We start from the raw sequence: 22684 nt of genomic DNA, 5'->3' as shown, positions 1-22684 counted from the left end.
AGCAGCTAAGATCTCGAGCAAGAGTATAACTTCCTGTTCCATGGATTTCCAAACCTGGACTCACGCACATTACTTCAAGAATTTATTGCTAGTTTGCTCATTTTATCCTTTAACATGGTATGTTGTTGTGTATTTATGGCTATATTAGAGTTTGCTTAAATGGTAATACAAGGGTAATATTTATGCCTTAGTAATACATTTGATTGAAAGGTTATAGTGCAGGGGAGACCTTGCTACAATGCATAGCCTCTGTATTTTAGGTTTTTTGTATTGTTATTTGTTTGATTTCCCCCCTCTTATTGTGGAGTGTGACTGTAATGTAAAGGAGTTCTTCCGTTTTAGTTTCTCCATTCTAAATTTTTTGGCTTTCTGGTGGTGGATTTGAATTTGACATGGAAGCACAAGATATATTGCCAGAACTTGTACTGATATTACAATTTTAACCTTTTGCATGTGTATGTTTGGTCTACACTTATTTAGTGTGGTAAACAGGATTGCAAAGCAATAATTAATTGACATTTTAAAGCTAGCCATGGCTTGTGTAGCCTGAGCAATGATGGCATCTAACTCTCACAGACGAGCAGAATGGATCTCATTAGTGAATGACATGCTGGGGCATAAAAAATAAATGTATACCTATAGGAACTCTCTTTTGAGATTTAAACAAATTTGGGACATGTGGAATCAATCTTGCTATGGGATTGGTCTCATAGATAATGATGCTGAATTATGAGTGTCCAGCACATAGTATTGAGTTGGTATATCACATTATTTTAGTAATGTATAATTACTGTAACAGTGAAACATTTCTATCCTAAACATGACTAAATATGACTTAGTTTATTGGTAAAATGAAAGAATGGATGCACAAAGAATTGTTATTATTCTAATATGTCAATCTTTTATATTGTAACTATGTAGCCAATCTTTTGTGAATTGTTGCTTTTGTTTGTATCTGTTGTTTGTGTTGTTTTGTCTATTGCAATATAAGAAAAGCAATAAAAAATACTTGATTTAGAGAAAGTTTCACTAAGACTTACACTTTAAGAAATGTTTGAAAGACACTTAAATTCCAGCAATTGTTTAAAGACAATTTAAATACTATAGTGAAATATGGGCCAAAAAGTTTTCATGTATATATATATACATTTATTGTTTTACAAGGTAAACTTTATATTTCAGGTGGGTACATATTACTCTGTTGAAGTTGTATAATTGGATGAACGAAAGTATATTGGTTTAACATTGTTTAGCCATGCGAATGCGATCCGTACGCTACGTAACACGTGGCGTGGTGCGTTCGCACGGTAAAATACGTACGCACACACTCGCATTACAACATTTAGTTATTTATATAATTCATATTCATATTGGTTCCGTTACACTGTAACTTATGTGCAGATAGCATTTGGTTTATTGTTAGTTTATATAAAATGATTATATGTACATTTTAGTGTTATTAAAGGTTTAGGTTATAGGAAAGGTGTCATGCTTGATAACATATTGAAGCCCTAATCATCAGCAGCTGTCCGGTGCAGTCGGTGAAGAGATCGCACATTGCATACTTTAGTTATTGATATTAGAGAATAAACCTTTGTATAATGCTGGCTATGAAAGGAGCAGACCCCCTGGAGAGACGTCTGGACCTATAGAAACAATCTACGTCATCTCTATTGTTCAAGTGTAACACTGTACTGTATATAATCATAGCTGCACACCCTTTGGCTCTCAGTCAACTCTGACACAGTATTCTAACAGATATACTGTCCATCGGGTCCCGTGGGTGTGCAGCGAGCGCATGCGATTGCATTGGTATGTATTAATTCTTTTGGTATTGGCTGTGCTGTACTGTACTTTATCATAATATAATAATGTATTGAATTGTTGACTATTTACATCTGCTAAAATAAATTACTTTGTGCTTTGGACACACATACAATTGATTGGGCAATGCTTATTTTAAAACGATAGAATTACTTTAATAACTCCTTTAATCCCTCTCTTATTATCCTTTTGATCCCTCTTTACAAAGTCCTTCTCAGTCCTTATTATATCTCCTACTTATGTCTGTCTCCAGCTGTGCTTTCTATGTTCTCCGTTGCCCCCATTTGCTTGTTTATCTTCTCTCCTTTTTTCCCCTATTATATCTGTAACTATTGTTTTCAATGAAGATTGTCCAATGCGATTGCTGTGGTTACAAATTACATAGGTTTTATTCGCAAAGTGTATTAAAAGGAAACGTTTGGTATACATACATGGGCGACAGAGCTCAACAATGTATATACTGTACAGTTGTAAAAGTAGTGACATGTCAGAGATATACAGTTATAGCTGTAAAGTCTTCATCCATAGGTCAAAGGTTCTTGCACTCTCAGGTACTCGTTGTAGCATTGGTGAATTCATCTGGTTATTGTTCTTCACACTGCCAGGTGTCCTTGTGTACTTGTATAAACTGTTTTTTATTACCCCTGTATACTGGTTATTTGGTGCATGAAATTGTGATATTATTTATAACTAATGCTCTCAAGTTGCGAACGCTACAAAAGTAACACCGGAAACTTTCTTGTGTAATTGCGAGCAGATTGATACCAACTCGTTGTAATTCAGATGTCAGAAAAATTATTTAGCTTTTTATATTTTATACGAAAAAGATTGTAAAATACAGTACACTTAAATGTTATGATAAGCATTATGTTGCGTATGATTTGCATCGCAACTGATTGTAGTGTACATGAATTATTAATTTACCGACTTCATCCAATTATTTATCTTTAACACGTAATACACTGATTCTACTGCCCACTATTCCGGTTGCCTGTTACTTCTCTCTCTGTTACCTCTGTTTACATTGCTGAGGCTTTTACTTACTTGCTCTTCTTGTGTCTGCCACGATCTTCAGTGCAGTTCTCCTGTCCTGTCAGCCAATGACAGTCAGGGCCATGTGTGTGTGGGGAGGGATCCGTGTCTCTGCAGAGTTAGTCACATTAAGGAAGTCTGACACAGTCAGGCATATTAGGAGACTCTCCTGGGAGTCTGGGAGACTGCCTGCTAATTCAGGAGTCTCCAGGATAGTTGGCAGGTATGATATAACGCTCAGGGCCTGATTCATTAAGGAAAGTAAAGCAAAAAAAAATAGTATCTTTGAACCTTGGCAAAACCATGTTGTATTGGAGGGGAATGTAAATTTAAAATGTGAAGACAGATTTATAATTGGGGTAGAGCATGTCCGAGATCAACTTTTAATGTTAGGGTAAAAATAAAGCATCACTTTTACTTCTTCAGGTAGAAGCAGCAAACATTATAGTTCTAACACTTCAGGACAAGATTTATAGCAATAAACAATAAAATAAACCAAAACCTGCTATCCAGTGTATCTTACCAACACTGGTCACAGAACAGAATAAAAGGTCAGTTCGCAAATCCTCACTAACCAGTTAGATAGACAAACCCTTCTTATAAGAGATTCTTTGTAACGCATAGAACACTTAGAGAGAGCAAAACAGAGAAAGCGAGACAGGAAGAGAGAGGAATAGATAGATAGTGGGGGAGAGAGTGAGGTAGAGAGGAAGAGGGAGAGAGAGGGAGGGAGAGAGAGGAGAGAGAGAAAGAGAGGGGGAGAGAGGGAGAGAGAGTGAGAGTGGGAGAGAGAGCGAGAGTGGAAGAGATAGAGAGAGCGAAAGAGAGAGAGCGAGGGGTAGAGGGAGGGAGAGGGAAAGAATATGAGAGAGGGTGAGGGAGAGAGAGCGAGAGTGGGAGAGATAGAAAGAGTGAAAGAGAGAGAGAGAGTGGGGGATTGAGAGAGAGAGAGAGGGGGGTAGAGGGAGAGAGAGAGTGAGAGAGGGAGAGGGAGAGTGAGTGAGAGAGAGTGGAAGAGAGGGGGGGAGAGGGGTGAGAGAGAGAGAGTGAGAGAGAGAGAGTGAGTGAGAGAGAGTGGGAGAGAGAGGGGGAGAGAGGGAGAGAGAGAGGGAGACAGAGATAGAGAGGGAGAGATAGAGTAAGAAAGAGGGAAAGAGGAAGAGAGGGAGAGAGCGAGAAAGAGTGAGGGAAAGAGAGCGAGAGAGGGAGAGAGAAGGAAAGAGAGAGAGAGGGAGAGAGAGGGCGAGAGCGAGAGAGAAGATAGGGAGGGTGAGGGAGAGAAAGCGAGAGTGGGACAGATAGATAGAAAGAGCGAGAGAGAGAAAGAGAGTGGAGGAGACAGAGAGGTAGATGGGGAGAGAGGTAGAGAGAGAGATAGAGGGAGAGAGGAAGAGCAAGAGATAGGGGAAGAGCTAAAGGGAGAGAGAGAGAGGTAGAGGGGGAGGGCGAAAAAGGGAGAGAGAGAGTGAGAGAGAGAGAGAGTGAGAAAGAGTGAGAGCAAGAGTGAGGGAGAGAGGGGAAGAGCAAGAGAAAGAGAGGGAGAGAGAGGAGGAGAGAGAGAAGGAAGAGAGGGAGAGAGATTGAGAGGGAGAGATAGAATAATTAAGAGGGAGAGAGGAAGAGAGGGAGAGAGCGAGAAAAAGTGAGGGAGAGAGAGGGAGAGAGAAAGAAGGAGAGAGAGCGAGGGAGAGAGAGAGAATAAACAAAGGATTCTTGAATACTATAGAAAGAAAAGGACATATTACTTATTTACTATTTATTTAAAAAACACAGAAAACTGTGGATATCACAGTCCTAATTAGATGGGTAAAAAAGGTAAAAATGGATAAGGATTTTTGATTGTTGCACTTTAGCTTTAATAATCATATATATGTAAATGCCGCTTAAGTATAAGTATGAGATAATGACCCTGGGACTCCAGTCAAAAGTGTCTGGGCTACATTTGCTATACTAAACTTTTGCCCCTTTGACTAAAACCCGTTGGAATGATGCTGAGTGAATCTGACTGCTGAGCTGACTTTCTACAATCCAGTCAAGATGTTTTACATCAGAGGTGTCAGAAAAGGATGCACTGCTAGAGATCCCTGAGAACTGGATTTGGAAACTGCTGTAGAAGCACTAAACAGAGAAGCAAAAATGCAGTTGTGGGGATATCCTGGGTAAGTGTGGAGCAGAACTCTACATGTACCATATTGAACTCAGGTTCTGTGGGTAATTTTTGTACATTGGATTTACCAAGAGGCAATATTCCACTTGTAGAGACAATTATTTGTTTAGAAACCATGAATGAGTCTCCCAGTCAACAAATATACAATTCCGCTATTTGCGTACATTGTTGGTATCATGTTGCAGAGTAAAAAGTTATAGTTTACATCTTGTAATCATCACTTTTTCAGTTCTGAAGATAATCTGCCTATTTGAGCCACTGTTACTCTGATAGGAACAGAACTAAATCTATAGTATCAAGAATGTAATGACGTACTTGACAAAAAAAATAGGCTGAAATCGTACCTAGTCATTGCGTCATTGCCCTATTGATTTAGGAGCTGCTATTCCACTTGGGTGATTTACTCATCAACTGAATTGAAACTCAAAGTCTTGAAACACTATGTTGAGGATTATTTAGACAAAAGTTGTTTTTTTTTATGTGTTCCTCTACTTACTTGGTAGGGGCTCCTACTGAGACAATGGTGTACAAGAATCTTTACTAAACTGGATCTTCTGGGTTCTTATAATATGGTCCACATAGACATGAAAATTTTGCACAAACAATTTTGCCTTTTGTGCTTTCTACACTGCATTCTTAATGAGTCCTATCCTTGGTAATGCAGTTACTAGCTACTCTTGCAGGGTGCAAGCATCCCTGTCATAATGTGCTTTCAGTAGGTTAATATGAAAAACCTTAAGTTTCTTCCTGGCATGATCTATAGTTACTAAACATTATTTAGGCATTGGTGGATGAAATATGGGCCTTCCCCTGCAACCTGGGAGTAAATGTATCAAGCTGAGAGTTTGCCGGCGGGTTTGAAAAGTGGAGATGTTGCCTATAGCAACCAATCAGATTCTAGCTGTCATTTTGTAGAATGCACTAAATAAATGATAGCTAGAATCTGATTGGTTTTTCAAACCCGCCGGAAAACTCCCTGGAGATTATTCTGGGTCTGTGGGGTTAGTACCCACACCTTCTTACCCACTCCGTAAATTCTCTTTGACAATATGGTCATACCACTGCTTCTGACTACCATGGGCTTGCAACAGGTTCTCATGTACCAGCCCTGGCAAAGTTTCATTCAATATTCCTGAATCCAATACCTTTTCCATGAAGAATTCTTCATGTACTTGTACCTTGACCACGTGATGACGAAGATATTGCAGGTCTATAAACTTATATTAAAGTTATCTGCCAATTTGGCAGCAGGAAGTCCCAAATAAAAAAAAATTGTAGGCAACCATATTTTACCATTAGAATATAACTTAACTGGACTATGATGTTTATTTGCTTGCTGCATGTTTCGTTCTTCTTTCATTCAATTTGAGCCATAAACTTCTCCAAGTCAACCACTACTCAGATACATTATATCCCTGTGAGGGGAGGGAAGTTCTACATTAAAATCCATAGAGATTTCTCACCAAAGTTCGTATATGTATCGTAAATGCTATGATGGCTGCTACAATATGATTGGGTTGTAGAATAATTTCCTCAGAATCTACTTAAGATTTCTCGATCTGTCTAGACAGGAAATCCGCCGTACCATTACATGACCCAGGACGATAAGTTACAATGAAATTATATCTCAAAACACATTTTTATCAAAATGTTGTAAGATAGCTGGTGAAGTAGGAAACACAAAAGGCAAAATTGTTTGTGTAACATTTTCATGTCTATGTGGACCAAATTATAAGAACTAGAAGATCAAGTTTAGTAAAGATTTTTGTGCACCATAGTCTGCCAGGGAAGTGGAGGAACACATGAAAAATAAAGAAACCTTTTTCCAAATGATCCTCAATATAGTGTTTCAATTCAGTTTATTAGTACATCACCCAAACGGATTAGCAGCTCCTAAATCAATAGGGCAATGAGGCAATGACTAGATAAGATTTCAGCTTATTTTTTTGTCAGATAAGTCATTACATTCTTGATACTAAAGATTTAGTTCTGTTCCTATCAGAGTAACAGTGGCTAAATTGATGATTACAGGAAGTAAATTAAAACTTTTTACCCTGCAAATCTATGAAAGGATTGTGTAAGGAAAGCCAAGACATACTCAAAACTATGGGAAATTTCAGAGACTGACCACATCCAACATGATACCAGCAATGTACTCAAGTAGCGGAATTGTATATTTGTTGACTGGGAGACTCATTAATGGTTTCTAAAGGAATAATTGTCTCTACAAGTGGAATATTGCCTCTTGGTAAATCCACTGTCCAAAAATTACCCACAGAACCTGAGTTCAATATGGTACATGTAGAGTTCTGCTCCACACTTACCTAGCATATCCCCACAACTGAATTTTTGCTTCTCTGTTTAGTGCAACTGGCTCTTACCTTCTTCTACAGCTGTTCCCAAATCCAGTTCTCAGGGAACTCTAGCAGTGCATCTTTTTCTGACACCTCTGATATAAAACATCTTGACTGGATTGTAGAAAGTCAGCTCAGCAGTCAGATTCACTCAGCATCATGCCAACGGGTTATAGTCAAAGAGGCAAAAATTTACTACAGCAAATGTAGCCCAGACACTTTTAATTGGATTCCTAGGGTCACTATTTCATGCTTATACTTTAGCGACATTTACATATATATAATTATTAAAGCTAAAGTGCGACAATCAAAAATCCCTATCCATTGTTACCTTTTCTACAAATCTAATTATAGTGATTTCCACAGTTCTCTGTGTTTTTTTTTTTTATAAATAATAAGTAATATGTCCTTTTCTTTCTAAGTATTAAAGAATCCTTTGTTTATTCTCTCTCTCTCTCTCTCTCTCTCTCACTCTCTAATGTTTGCTGCTTATATCTGAAGATGTAAAAGTGATGCTTTATTTTTACAAGAGATGCTCACTGACCCCTGTGTTTTGGTTTTGGGTCTGGATTACCGACGTGTTTTGGTTTTGGTTTTGGTTTTGCAAAACCACCATTGCGTGTTTTGGTTTTGGTTTTTTTTGTTTTGCTATTTGTTAAAAAAATTACATTTTTTTGGCCTAAAATAACATAATTTTGTACCTACATTATTATTAACCTCACTAACACTAATTTCCAGTCATTTCCATTCAATTTTGCCCACTTCCTAGGTCACAATATGATTTTCATACACTTTCAAAGAAAAATTGCTGCAGTTCTTGCCAGTAATAAGAAAAAGGCCAATGTCATGCCTGGGCATTAGACCAAAAATTCACCTCTTAAGTGTGGAATTATTTTTACACAAATCCTGACAACAGCTGTCTAGCCATTTGTAGCGTATTTAAAGCCACACTCAGTAGAGGTAGGGACCTTAACCATCTGGGATCCTCATCCATGTTACGTCATTTTCCAGCGAGTTCTTGGAAAGCTGTTGGGGAAATCAGAAACTTAGGTTAAAAAAAAATAACAACAAGCAGTCCAGTATCATCTGCCTCCCTTCTCTTATCTACATCCCAGCACCTGCAATCTATTCCCCCAACACCTTCATCATCAATATCCCCATAACCAATAATTTACAGTTAAACAATCCTTTGCAAGACGAAGCAAGTATGAAATCTGTCAACCAGTCGCAAAGCGGATCACAGACGCCATAAGGACTATGCTATTATTAGGTTTGCGTCCAATGTCGATTATTAATGCAGCTGGTTTTAGACAGTTACTTGAGGTGTTCTGTCCCTATTACAAATTCCATGACAACCCCATTTTACTCGAAAAGCTATTCCTCACCTCTACCAGAAAGTTCTTAAAAATGTAATAATTGGGCTACAAAATGACATTATACCCACTGTACACTTAACCACAGATATGTGGGCAAGCAGAACTGGGCAAGGTATAGATTATATGACTGTGACATCCCACTGGGTTGGTCATTCGCCTTCACCGGCAGGGACAGCAGCAGCATATACCCAAGTACGTCACATTTTTCAGAAGTGGGCTACTTTGTGTATCAGCAGCTTCACTAATAGGCATACAGCTAACAATCTGTTCCAAAAACTAAGGGATGTCATTTAAAGATGGCTAATCTTGCTTGGACTCTCCTGAGGATATGTCATTTCTGATGGCGACCCCAATATTGTTCAAGCACTACAGCGGGGTTGAATGCCATCACATTTCCTGTTTTGCACACACAATCAACTTGGTGTTACAGAACTTTTAAAAAATGACATGCAGGGGATGCTGTTTGTGTCCGGAAAAATTTAGGGGCAATTTCAGTTTTCTGCAACAGCATGTAGGAGAATGCAGCGGCTGCAAAAAGACTAGCATTTGAGGGGAATGTACTTTAGTCCAGAAAAGTAGTCACCAGTGAAGAGAGTGCAGACACGGTTAGCTTCAGTCAAGTGATTGCCTTAATAATACAATTTCACAAGGAGCTACAGAAATTTAACGTGTGACATAAAACAAAGTAAACGTGCTAACTATATTTTAATTGTGGACGAAATACTTAATTTGCTTTGCAAGGATCCAAGACCTATCGACATCTTGTTGAGACAACTTCTCCTTCAGTTTCTCAGGCAACTGCTTGTTGTACAAAAAATTGCTTTCCCAAGACACCCAGTGGTGATGCAGATGATTCCGCACAACATTTTGATATTTGCTCTGCTGTAAAAGAATTGGCCAAAAATCATGACAGCTCTGCCCTAAAATGAACTACTATTTCCATTTTGAAGGACATTATCGGCAATTACATCATAGTACACAGACTTATATGATGGTGGGATGAATTAGTATTGTTTGAGGAAGATTATCAGTGAACCCTGCCACCTCTCCTGTTTCTGAGTGAGCTATGGTACAATAAAATGTAACTGCAGATTTACACAAAGAGTGTCAGCCCTATTATTTCTATTTCAGCAATTACAATTAGCAATGGAGCTCTTCTCTTTGGGTGTTACCTATATAACGCAGTAGAATTTGCCTGCAAATTCTACAGACAAGCCTGCTTGGCTGACTCTTAACAATTGAACACTCGACTTTGGGTGTATTATAATAACCGTATTAGTGCAAATTAGGAAAAATACAGTTTAATCCCTGCTAGGCCCTCCACCATCCTTTGCATGTTAATAGTAGGATTGGTTAGCAGTTATGGGCAAGGTCACACATTTAAAGGGCTCACCGTGTATGTTCCCATAAGCTTCACATCACCTTAAAACTCTAAACATTGCATGCAAATAAACACACGGAGACATGAATAAGTTATTAAAGAATAGCAGAACTTTCATTATGATTTTATATATTAAGCTAAACCTATGGTGGTGGAGAAAGGGCACTGCGAAACAGCTCTCAAGCTGATAACACAATATCACATGGGGACTGGCGCAAACCGCCGTAAGTCCACAAACCAAAGGGGGGAACAAATCCCATCATAACTTGCGCTGAATTGGCGTCAGAGTGACTGCCCCTTACAAACTCACGCTGCCCTCCCTCCCCGAGCCGGACAGGGACCCTCCTCACCGAAGGACCGAAAAGGAGTTACTGGTGCCACTAAGGGGACAGTGACCTATGGCCAACTACCTGTGCGCCCACTAATCAGCCGCTGAACGCAGTGCCTTCCTACCCCGCTGCGTCTCACAGACGCCGCAGCCCGCCACCAACTAACCGAAACACGCCGACACTCCCCCGCAAATCCTATCTATGAATAAACCCATCCCTTCCTCCATTAAATGCACGCCATCCCGTCTAAATAACTGCGGTGACTCTACCCCTATACCTGAGTGATTAATGACTATACCCCCCAAGGACCAAACCACCTTCCGAATGGCACTATTTAACTTTTTAGCCATCACCGTCATCTTTTTTAAGGGGATAGCTGTTCTCCATGCCAGCCGGGGGATAAGTGCCGACCAACCTATGATGATGCTGGGCCAGGCCTCGTGGATTCGACGCAGGTCTTCCCGAATCTCAATAATGAGCTCTAGCGATTTTCCTTTCCCCAGATCATTGCCTCCCGCGTGCACTACCAGAACATTAGGTGGGCCTTGTTGTTTAATAAGCCTCACCAACCATGGGAAAAGCTCAGGCCAGCCTAAACCCCGTCTGCCCAACTATCTTACTACAGTGCCGCTGTGATTCGGGATAACATTAGACCTGGGGTGGTCAGCGGCCCAGAAAACGAATGAGTGACCGATGACCCACACCATCTTGGTTGACACACCATCACCTGAAAGCAGAAACCAGTGTTAGCAAACCGTATTACCTTAAGTCTGACAGCAGTTCAGGATTAGAATAAAGCACTGAGAAGGAAAGTGTGTTGGAAAACCGGTCAACAGGGAGGGATATGGAAAGGAGACACATATGGGGAGCAGGCCACCCAGGCGCAGGTAAACAACACCCGAAAAAACCCTGACTGCACACCACCAATCAGGACTTACGCCTAGGGAAACCCGGGTGAAAATCCCTTCGCGTACCCGCGTTAAAGCGACGAGTGGAAAAGCCCAGGGTAGCCCACTAAATGGAGGGAGAAGATGGGGTGGGAAGGGAAGTGGGGTGGGTTGGGGAACCAGGAAAGAATGAAAACACAATGACCAAATAACAGCTAACAAATAGAACGGATACTTATCTGTTTGCTTTGCAGCTGCAGACTCTACCCACTGGATCCCTGGATCTCATGTTGCAAAGTGAGGCAGACCAGGAAGTACATTCTGCTATATTCCATCAAGGTGCCTCCCACAGGAGCTAGGATTGGTCGGGCCCAACCCCATGTTAAACCCTTTAGGTAAGTGTTCAGCCTGCTTCAAACACAGTCGCCCTTTAAGTGCGTTCATCCTAAAAGCCTCACTTGTCATTTTTGTCAAATCCTTCAAACCAGCCCAAAAGTCAAACTGTTGTGGTCTGCCACCTGCGTCATCTCTGCTTGTGTTTGGAAAGTGCAAATTGGTGCCAGAACCTCACGTGCCAGAACTGCTGCCACTGGTGCCACCCTGCTGCCACTGGCGCAGGACTTACACAATCAACCGCATCCTCATCAGTGCCCTCGTCGGATACCCAAATCTCCCCCTCATCCTCTTCTAACTAACATCCTCACTTGGTGTATCACCGGCTACACTAGGGCTGTTCAGGCACACATCAGCAGAACTGCTGAAAGGGCCCTTCTTTATGGGTACATTAGCAGAATGCTCATGATTAGACATCCCACTGTTGGATGGACTCTCCACAGGGATTGGTGTCATTTGTTATTCAGAGCAAACATTATCCTCTAATGCCTTACTGTTATCTTGCAGCTCGGCTTTGATGCGTAACAGTAGTTGTGCACCACTTGTAGGCTCGGTAACATTTGATCTGCCCCTAATAGACAAAGGTGAAGGCCTCATTCTCTCTTTGCCACTGCGTGTGTAGAATGGCACGTTGGCAAATTTTTTTTTATCGGTACTTCACTTTTCCTCAGTAACATTTCTTTTGCGCTTCAACACGGTAAAAAAAAAATTGGTGTGTATTTTTTTGACTGATTTCAAAAGACTGTGTAGTTTGACATTGCCTTTCCCAGATGATGTACTGGGAACACTACCATCATCTGCTCATATGTGGACTGCTTTAAATCCATTATGAGCCCAACGCACTTGTAGTGCTACAAATTGTTTTAGATATTGCTGACAAATATGACTTTTGACAGCCACAAAAATAAATGCAAAAGAATAGGGGACACCCCAAAAATACTTGGGAGTGCTAAAAATTATTTTTCAGACTGCTGACAAACAGGACTTTTGACAGCCAGAAATATTAATGCAAAAGAATGGGGGACACCCCAAAAGCACTTGGGAGTGCTAAAAATTATTTTTTGAGTCTGCTGAAAAATAGTACTTTTGACAGCCAGAAATATTAATGCAAAAGAATGGGGGACACCCAAAAAGCACTTGGGAGTGCTAATATTATTTTTTGAGACTGCTGACAAACAGGACTTTTGACAGCCATAAATAGTAATGCAAAAGCATGGGGGACACCCCAAAACCACTTGGGAGTGCTAAATATAATTTTTTTGAGACTGCTGACAAACAGGACTTTTGACAGCCAGAAATATTAATGCAAAAGAATGGGGGACACCCTAAAAGCACTTGGGAGTGCTAAATATGATTTTTTGAGACTGCTGACAAATAGGACTTTTGACAGCCAGAAATATTAATGCAAACGAATGGGGGACACCCCAAAAGCATTTGGGAGTGCTAAATATGATTTTTTGAGACTGCTGACAAATAGGACTTTTGACAGCCAGAAATATTAATGCAAACGAATGGGGGACACCCCAAAAGCATTTGGGAGTGCTAAATATGATTTTTTGAGACTGCTGACAAATAGGACTTTTGACAGCCAGAAATATTAATGCAAACGAATGGGGGACACCCCAAAGCACTTGTAGTGCCAAATATTGAAAAAAAAGACTCCTCTATTCTCCTCTCTTCTCTTCTCTATCAATTGTTATCAGAATTGTTATTATAATTGGATCAAGTATAAGGTATATTTTCGGTCACTGCTCTTAGCAGCCTGTGACTACACCCTGCTCTGTCCCTCTATCAAATGACGATGGATTGCTTTGGAGGCTGGTATTTAAAATTTCCAATTATTGCGAAAACCGATCCCTGAGATCCGACGACGTCACAATGACGTTTGGCCTCGATTTGGAATCCGAGCGGGCGGGAGAGTACCGAGCCTACATGGCTCGGTACTCAGATAGGCAAAGTTCGGGCGGGTTCGGTTCTTGGGGAACCGAGCCCGCCCATCTCTAATTTTTACACTGACATTAAAAATTTATCTTGGACATGCTCTACCCCAATTATAAATCTGTCACATTTAAAATTTTAATTCCCCTCCAATACAACATGGTTTTGCCAAGGTTCAAAGATACTATTTTGTTTTTGCTTTACTTTCCTTAATGAATCAGGCCCTGAGCGTAATATCATACCTGCCAACTATCCTGGAGACTCCTGAATTAGCAGGCAGTCTCCCAGACTCCCAGGAGAGTCTCCTAATATCCATGACTGTGTCAGACTTCCTTAATGTGACTAACTCTGCAGAGACACGGATCCCTCCCCACACACACATGGCCCTGACTGTCATTGGCTGACAGGGCAGGGGAACTGCACTGAAGATCGTGGCAGACACAAGAAGAGCAAGTAAGTAAAAGCCTCAGCAATGTAAACAGAGGTAACGGAGAGAGAAGTAACAGGCCACCGGAATAGTGGGCGGCAGAAGCAGTGTATTACGTGTTAAAGATAAATAATTGGATGAAGGCGGTAAATTAATTATCCATGTACACTACAATCAGTTGCGATGCAAATCATACGCAACATAATGCTTATCATAACATTTAAGTCTGTTTACTGTATTTTACAATCTTTTTCATATAAAATATAATGTGGGGAAAAAGCTAAATAATTTTACTGCCATCTGAATTACAACGAGTTGGTATCAATCTGCTCGCAATTACACAAGAAAGTTTCTGGTGTTACTTTTGTAGCGTCCGCACCTTGCGAGCGTTAGTTATAAATAATATCACAATTTCATGCACCAAATACCTAGTGTACAGGGGTAATAAAAAACAGTTTATACAAGTACACAAGGACACCTGGCAGTGTGAAGAACAATAACAAGAGAAATTCACCAATGCTACAACGAGTACCTGAGAGTGCAAGAACCTTTGACCTATGAATGAAGACTTTACAGCTATAACTGTATATCTCTGACATGTCACTACTTTTACAACTGTACAGTATATACATTGCTGAGCTCTGTCGTCCATGTATGAATACCAAACGTTTCCTTTTAATACACTTTGCGAATAAAACCTATGTAATTTGTAACCACAGCAATCGCATTGGACAATCTTCATTGTAAACGATAGTTACAGATGTAATAGGGGAATAAAGGAGAGAAGATAAACAAGCAAATGGGGGCAATGGAGAACATAGAAAGCACAGCTGGAGACAGACATAAGTAGGAGATATAATAAGGACTGAGAAGAACTTTGTAAAGAGGGATCAAAAGGATAATAAGAGAGGGATTAAAGGAGTAATATGTACCCACCTGAAATATACAGTTTACCTTGTAAAACAATAAATGTATATATATATATATATATATATATATATATATTTCACAAATGAAAATGGTACCAGTAGGAAATTACGCAGTTGGAGCTGGTTGATGCCTCAGTTTACTTTTTGGCCCATATTTCACTATAGTATTTAAATTGTCTTTAAACAATTGCTGGAATTTAGGTGTCTTTCAAACATTTCATAAAGTGTAAGTCTTAGTGAAACTTTCTCCAAATCAATTATATTTTATTGCTTTTCTTATATTGCAATAGACAAAACAACACAAACAACAGATACAAACAAAAGCAACAACTCACAAAAGATTGGCTACACAGTTACAATATAAAAGATTGACATATCAGAGTAATAAGAATTCTTTGTGCATCCATCATTTCATTTTACCAATAAACTAAGTCATATTTAGTCATATTTAGGATAGAAATATTTCACTGCTACAATAATTATACATTACTAAAATAATGTAATATACCAACTCAATACAATGTGCTGGACACTCATAATTTAGCATCATTATCCATGAGACCAATCCCATAGCAAGATTCATTCCACATGTCCCATATTTGTTTGAATCTTAGAAGAGAGTTCCTATAGATATACATTTATTTTTTTAAGCCTCAACATGTCATTCACTAAAGAGATCCATTCTGCATGTCCGTGAGGGTTAGATGCCATTGTTGCTCAGGCTACACAAACCATGGCTTGCATTAAAATGTTAATTAAGTATAGCTTTGTAATCCTGTTTACCACATTATATAAGTGTAGACCAAACATGTACATGCAAAAGGTTAAAATTGTAATATCAATACCAGTTCTGGCAATATATCTTGTGATTCCATGTCAAATTGTCTGCATTACTGAGAAATACCAAAGAAGATGACAGAATGTACCAGCACCATGTTGACATTTAAGGCAGAGAAAGCATGGTGATCCTCCTGACCTAACTAATCTTGTGGGTGCCAGGTATGCCCTCAGTAAAATATTAAATTAAATTTGCTGGTATTTATTGCAGAAAGTAGCCTTCCTATGATTACAAGTAACAGCCTCCCAGTCTTTGTCATGAAGGAATCCCAAATTTGCCTCCCATTTGCCCTTAAGACCTGACAAAGCATCTTTATTCATTTTAATTTGTAAAGAGAGGTACAAATAAGAAATGAGCTTTCACAACCCCATGTGTCTTACCAGGAGCTTTAGTTATTACCAGTGGTTGGGTGCAGAACTGAGTAGCCAATGTATGCCGGAGTTGCAGGTATCTAGTAAAACATTTCTTTGGGGATAACAAACTCTGCCCTAGATCTTCAAATGACTGTAGAGTGCTACCTGAGTATTGCTGACCCACTAAGTTTACACCATGGTGAATCCAGCCAGCTATGCCCCTTAATGAAACCAGTTCTTCCGTCACTCCCGAGTGCAACAAGGCTGTGTCATAGTCAACGCTCTCACCCCCAAGAATTCTTTTATATGGAATTATTATTATCCTTTATTTATTAGATGCCACAAGATTTCTGTAGGGCCGTAAACAATACAAACAGTAGACCATACAGGGTGAAACAGTACAGAACCATAAACAAATAATACCAAGACTCTGGAAGACTCCAGGGATGGCTATTGCAGTTAAGTTGAAGCAGTAGAAAAGGTATAGAGACATTAGGGAAGAGGGCCCTGCAAAAAAGAGCTTACATCCTAAGGAAGGGTAAACAAACATCAGGCACAGAAGGGAGTCAGTTAAGGGAATATATCTTGGTTGGAGTGACGGAAGGGGGCCGGGAGGAGAGAGGAGATAAGAGGGTTAGATGGATTGGTGGTAGGCTGGTAGAATTCCATATCCTAACATCCTGCCAAACCGATGGCACTCACTGGCCTTCTCTACTACCTCCCAGCTGAGCCTGCAATGGGGTATGGCCATGACCCTCCTGTTCAATTAGTAATGAGTAGTGTTCCCTCTTGTCAACAGTCAAAATCTATTATTTTAAGTGTGCCATCTGAGCAGCATAGTAGTAGTACAAGTTCTTACTTTGGGAAAATGTAGTTAATTTAATTCTGGGACTTTTGGCCGCCCAGACCAGACACATAGTGATATAGGAAAGGCACAAATTTCAAAAGCACTAAATTTTTGAAAGTACAATGCAGTGGGGGTTGTCTGAGAGGATGGCAGTTTAGGTAGTTTTTTAAAGATGGTGTACTAGACTTTAACAATTAATTTTAACATCTGAGAAGGAATCAAACCTATATTGTGTGTAACAGGGAATCTATAGATCTACCACATAAAGGACATGTCTCATATACACAGTCTGCACTTCAATTTTTATAATAAATAATCAGACCACTCCCCTGAACTTATAGTGTAACTCCATCACAGCAGGGAGCAATTTATGAGATAAGACCAAGCCAGTTTTAGAAATGGAGCGATAGGTGAAGGAGAATAAGGAGTATTCTATTTTAGAAGAGTGCTTGAAATGGCAGGTAACAGCCAATATCATCTCCTTAACAAGACGGGTAAATTCCAGATCTCCCTGAGCCTCTGCACTCTCTGGTCCCCATCCAATAAAATGTTTAAATCTCCCAAACATTTAACTGGGGTCTCAGGGGAATCCAACATAAATTTACTGCATTTCTTGAGTTATTATATGGGGGAGGGACATTGTCCCCAATTGTCACCACAGGGGAAGCATTTATAGTACACCTAACAAACACCTCGGTGCCCAACTGCGCTATCTGAACCTTTTCCAGAGCCAACTACAAATGTTTACATATTAATATTGACAGCCCCCTTGAGTTTGAGGTGTGGGAGGCATAGTGAGCTCACCCTACTGATGTTTTTTTTTTTTTAATATCAGATTATTTTCTCCTATCCAGTATATCTCAGTTATACAGGTAATGTCAGCGTTGTACTATTTCAGTTGTCTCAGACCACAACCATCTGACCTTGATCATTTCACTCTCAAACATTCCAGGTCATGGACCTACCTGTGCTTTTGTGTGCTTATTGGCCCAGCATGAACTTGTATATAATAAGCAAACGGTCTACATAAATTATAAAATACAAACTCAGTTGTCCTACCCAGTTCTCTCCAGTGTACCCACAGAGCACCTAGCAGAGAAGCGAAAGATCCCAGGATACATGAAACAGCAATACCTTATGACATACAAAATATAATTTCTTGAGTTAATGTGTATGTTCTCAAACAATAAATCTAATGTCTTAATAAGAGTATCCCAATCAATATAATGTTCTTGCATCCTATACACCTGCCCCCACTTATGGCATATTGACAACAATAACAATTTACTTACTGTCCATTGGAACCTTAAACAAACTAATACTCCCACCCTGTAAAACCAACCCCCAGAAAAACAAAACACTTAGAAAGAGGAACTAAAACGGAAGAACCTCTTTACATTACAGTTCCACTCCACAATAAGAGGGGGAGAGATCAAACAAATAACAATACAAGAAATCTAAAAGACAGAGTCTATGCATTGTAGCAAGGTCTCCCCTGCACTATAACCTTTCAAGCAAATGTATTATTAAGGCATAAATATTTCACTTGTATTACCATTTAAGCAAACTCTAATATACCCATAAATACACAACTACATACCACGCTAAAGGATAAAAGGAGCAAAAAAACAATAAATTCTAGAAGAAATTAAATTTAAACCTTGAGTCCACCTATGTGTGTGAGTCCAGGTTTGTAAATAAATGGAACAGGAAGTTATACTCTTGCTTGAGATCTTGGTTGCTGGCGTACTCCAAGCTAATCCATAGTCTCTCTAGGAGTAGTAAATAAGTGCGTTCTTTCATCCGTCACTACACATAATGGAGCAGTAAATAACATTGAGTAGGGTAATTGCAGTTTGCTCAATCTGCATGTATCCTGTATAAATTGCAAGCGAATATTCTGGACCTCAATAGCAAAGTCTGGTAAAACAGCTTATATTTTCATTATCATATTTCAACGGGCCCCTTGGCAGTCCAATTTAAGAAATACATTACTGTCCTTGTAGTGCAAGAGAATTGACGGTTAATGTGCGAGGTGAAGCTCGTGGCTCAGGAGGCTGAGGCGTGAGCTGAAAAGCATTTTCAGCTGCAAATTGAGGGGTGTTTGCCTCTTTGCTGAAATTTTAAATCATCGTTAAAAAATGTTTCAGGATTAGATCATTCTACTTTTTCAGTTTGACCCACAAATCTGATGTTATTTCTTCTCAGACGGCTTTCAAGGTCTGACAACTTTTGTTTACAGGTGTTGATTCACAGCGCTGAACTTCTGATGTCTACATTCATAAGAGAGTGCTGTCTTCAAAATTGAAGACACAGTGCTTCACCTCTCTCACCCTTTCTATCATTTTCTGGCGACCTTGCCTAATCAAGGAGAAATCATAGTGGATCTCACCAAATCTCACTTGTTGCAAAAATGCCCAGCATCCGTGGATAACTCAGAATTTTCTGATGAAGAAAGAGTAAGTTTAGGAGGAGAAGATGCTGCTCAAGAATTATTGTATGGGGCTGATCTTGCATATCTATCAAGTCTCACCACTGCTGCTACAGCTTGTCTATTTTTAACCATCGCTGCTTAATATGGTGCTGATACGAGACAATAGAGAAAAGTGAAACGGGGGTAGGGGGGTGGTGTCCTCTAACCTAGACTCTCTGTCTAGTGTTAAACATACTACTAAAGAAATGTCACCCACAAAATACACTGCCCCTTAACCACCACCCGCTGTAGATAAAAGGGTATACCTCAATAACCTGCAAACTCCTGCAGCCATTGCCGAAACATATATAAGCTGGAACAGGTAGTCAGATTTTTTTCTTTTTTTTCTTACAGCTTTTCCCTTTCTGTTCTTCCCGAAAATATGCTCTTGTTGTATAAGAGAATGAATAATAAGTCAGCAATATTTCTTCTAGCAGAGAAAATTATAGGAAGAGTCACCTGCTGATGATCGGGCAGAAAAGTTATATCTTCTATATTGATTGCTCTTCTACTGGAGGATGATTAAGAGCACAGCATTTGTATATATTCAGTCGCTTACTAGAAAACAAATAACAACAAATTTCAGTACTTTAGTAGAGCTTTTTAAATGATGCGGCATATTTACCAAGTGATGATCTGACAGAGATATAGAAAACAATACAGTCTGTAGTGGCCGATTCACAAATAATCAAACTTAATAATCAGACAGATACCAAAGCAGAGTGACCCCACCATGATTGATCACAGGCTGTAGTAGGTTCTGGAGCCCTGGTAGTCCTCCTGCCCAGTGAATTCAATACAAATGGTAACTCCAATGTGTGACTCCAACATATGTGCTCAGGCAGCCATGGAGACAGCTTGGATTTAGAGACGCTCTGTCTTCTACGCCAACATGATGGTGATTGGCAGACTTTTCATGGGCAATGTTTGGGGAAGCAGACAGGCTCCAAGCAAGAAGGAAGGGGTACCCCTTAACGAGTCCCATTCTCAAGCTGTTCACCCACTTCCAATACTAAAGTGTAATGAAAACAGGGATGGTTTGTGACCTCCTCCACCTCTACGAATAGTCGCCAGGTACTCCTTACTGACCAAAGGACCAGTGCTGAAATATAAGTTACTTGTAAGGTTTTGGTAAAAAATAAGAGTGTTAAAATGCAGCTTAAATGCAGGATTTTTGCAGTATAAACAGCAGGAGAGGAAGGAACTTGCATTGTACTCCATGCACTTACAGACCACTCCTTCCCCAAAATGCTCAAATAATGTCGTTGTGTAAGATGAAAACTGGAAGTTCAGTTTGTCTTAGTTTTTGCTTTCATTTTGTTGATTGACAAACACTTTCACCCACCCCTTCGCTCGGCTGCTATTCTAGTGACTTTTTGTCAGGTTGGTGACTTGTATTTTTTAGATATTTGTGAACATGGAGCCACTACAGGGCTCTTACCTGAGTTAGATCCCAAATCACTATTATTATCAGCAGCCAGTGCTGAGCAATTTTGTAAGTGCTGATTTATAATTCCAGCATTTTGTTTATTTATCTGGTCTCCATTTGCTGGTGACAATGATGGTGACATCTGGAAAGCTCCTGTGTCCCAGAAATCCACAGATTAACACAGGTCTCAATTGCAGTAACTGCAAAGCTTTTCCATTTTGATCCACACATTTCTATAATACGACTCTATTTTGTAACTTCAAAAGTTTACTCCATATTTTCCATATTTTAAGAGAGCAAAACGTCATTCATTTTTTGACACAATCTCTTATTTTGATCGCAAGTTCTTCTGTTGGGTTTGAAGATGGAAATTTGTCTCAGGTTAATCAGTTCCATCTTAGCATTGACGACAGTAAAAGTTACTAAGAGTAGAAATGTTTAGGATATGACTTGAGGTGCAGTATTAGCCAGGGGTGGAAGATTTGTTTTCCTTACAGATAAATGCATCAACCTATAACCATGTACCAATCAGCTCCTCATAGCTCATATTTTGCAAATCACCTAATTGTTTTTTTAAACTGATAGTTTGAGATCTGCATCGAATTGATGTGGTTGAACTAAGCAGATAGGTTGACATTTTTTTCGAAATATCGCAAAATTAAATTTTGCTTTTATCCCCTTTTGTCCTTGATAAGTTTCCTTTCAAGAACTATATACCTACCAAAATATTTTTAATAGAACTCAATTTACTATCCCCACTTTTTGCACCTCTGCATTAGCAACAGACGCCAAATATAATAGTGGCAAAAATGGAAAATTACATTTATTGTCCTGTTCTGCAAGACACCATCACATTATTGTCCTGTAAACTCCATCATTTCGCTTGACAGATTGTTTTCTTTCGATCTAAAGATATTTAATGCAATGAAGTATGTAAATTCTAATTTAAACAATACTACAGAAAAACTACGGGATCTAAATTGTTACTTTACAGCTGCTGTTCAACTGTCATTTATTTTACAGCCTATATCTGCTGTCAGCTTACTGTTTACATAGGATCCAATTGAGATTGTTGTATAAAATGTGTTAATGAAGATCGATTTTCTTTACACAGCAGAGAACAGCAAGAATGGAGCGTTTCAGATTTCTGTTGCTGACTATTAACATAACCGAGTGCAGACTTGGGTAGGAAACAAAGGAAATATTGCACAGATAATTGTATAATGGGTTTGGTAACTGGAAGGTAAAAGACATCAAGATTAGACCTGTAAAAAAGAGGACATAAAAGAACAGAAAAGAGGCCATATTTATAAGAGCCATTATGTGGGCAACAATCTGAGGTTTTTTGAATCCCGTATCTTTGCTGCTCATATTCCTGGTGTGTTTCAGGAGTGATACAATCATAAGAGAAATGGCTGCACCAAATATGAGGAACGGTATGATGGATCCTCCAAAGTTGATGATTAAATTGGTGCAATTAATTTCAAGAGTTCTATTTGCATGATTAGTATCATTAATGAAATGTGCAGAATTAATGTCATGTACTGATAACACAAACCATACACATGGCAGAATGGAGAGAAAAGACACCATCATCGATATTAGAAGCAGCCACGGCACCAACCTGGAGATTTTCATCTTAAGTCTCAGGAATAATCTGTTGTTGTAGTTTGTGATCTTTACACAGTAGAACACACAGAGCACGGT

This window comes from Mixophyes fleayi, chromosome 3 (assembly GCF_038048845.1).
Source record: "Mixophyes fleayi isolate aMixFle1 chromosome 3, aMixFle1.hap1, whole genome shotgun sequence".
NCBI lineage: Eukaryota > Metazoa > Chordata > Amphibia > Anura > Limnodynastidae > Mixophyes > Mixophyes fleayi.
Note: the sequence above shows the minus strand (reverse complement) of the source record.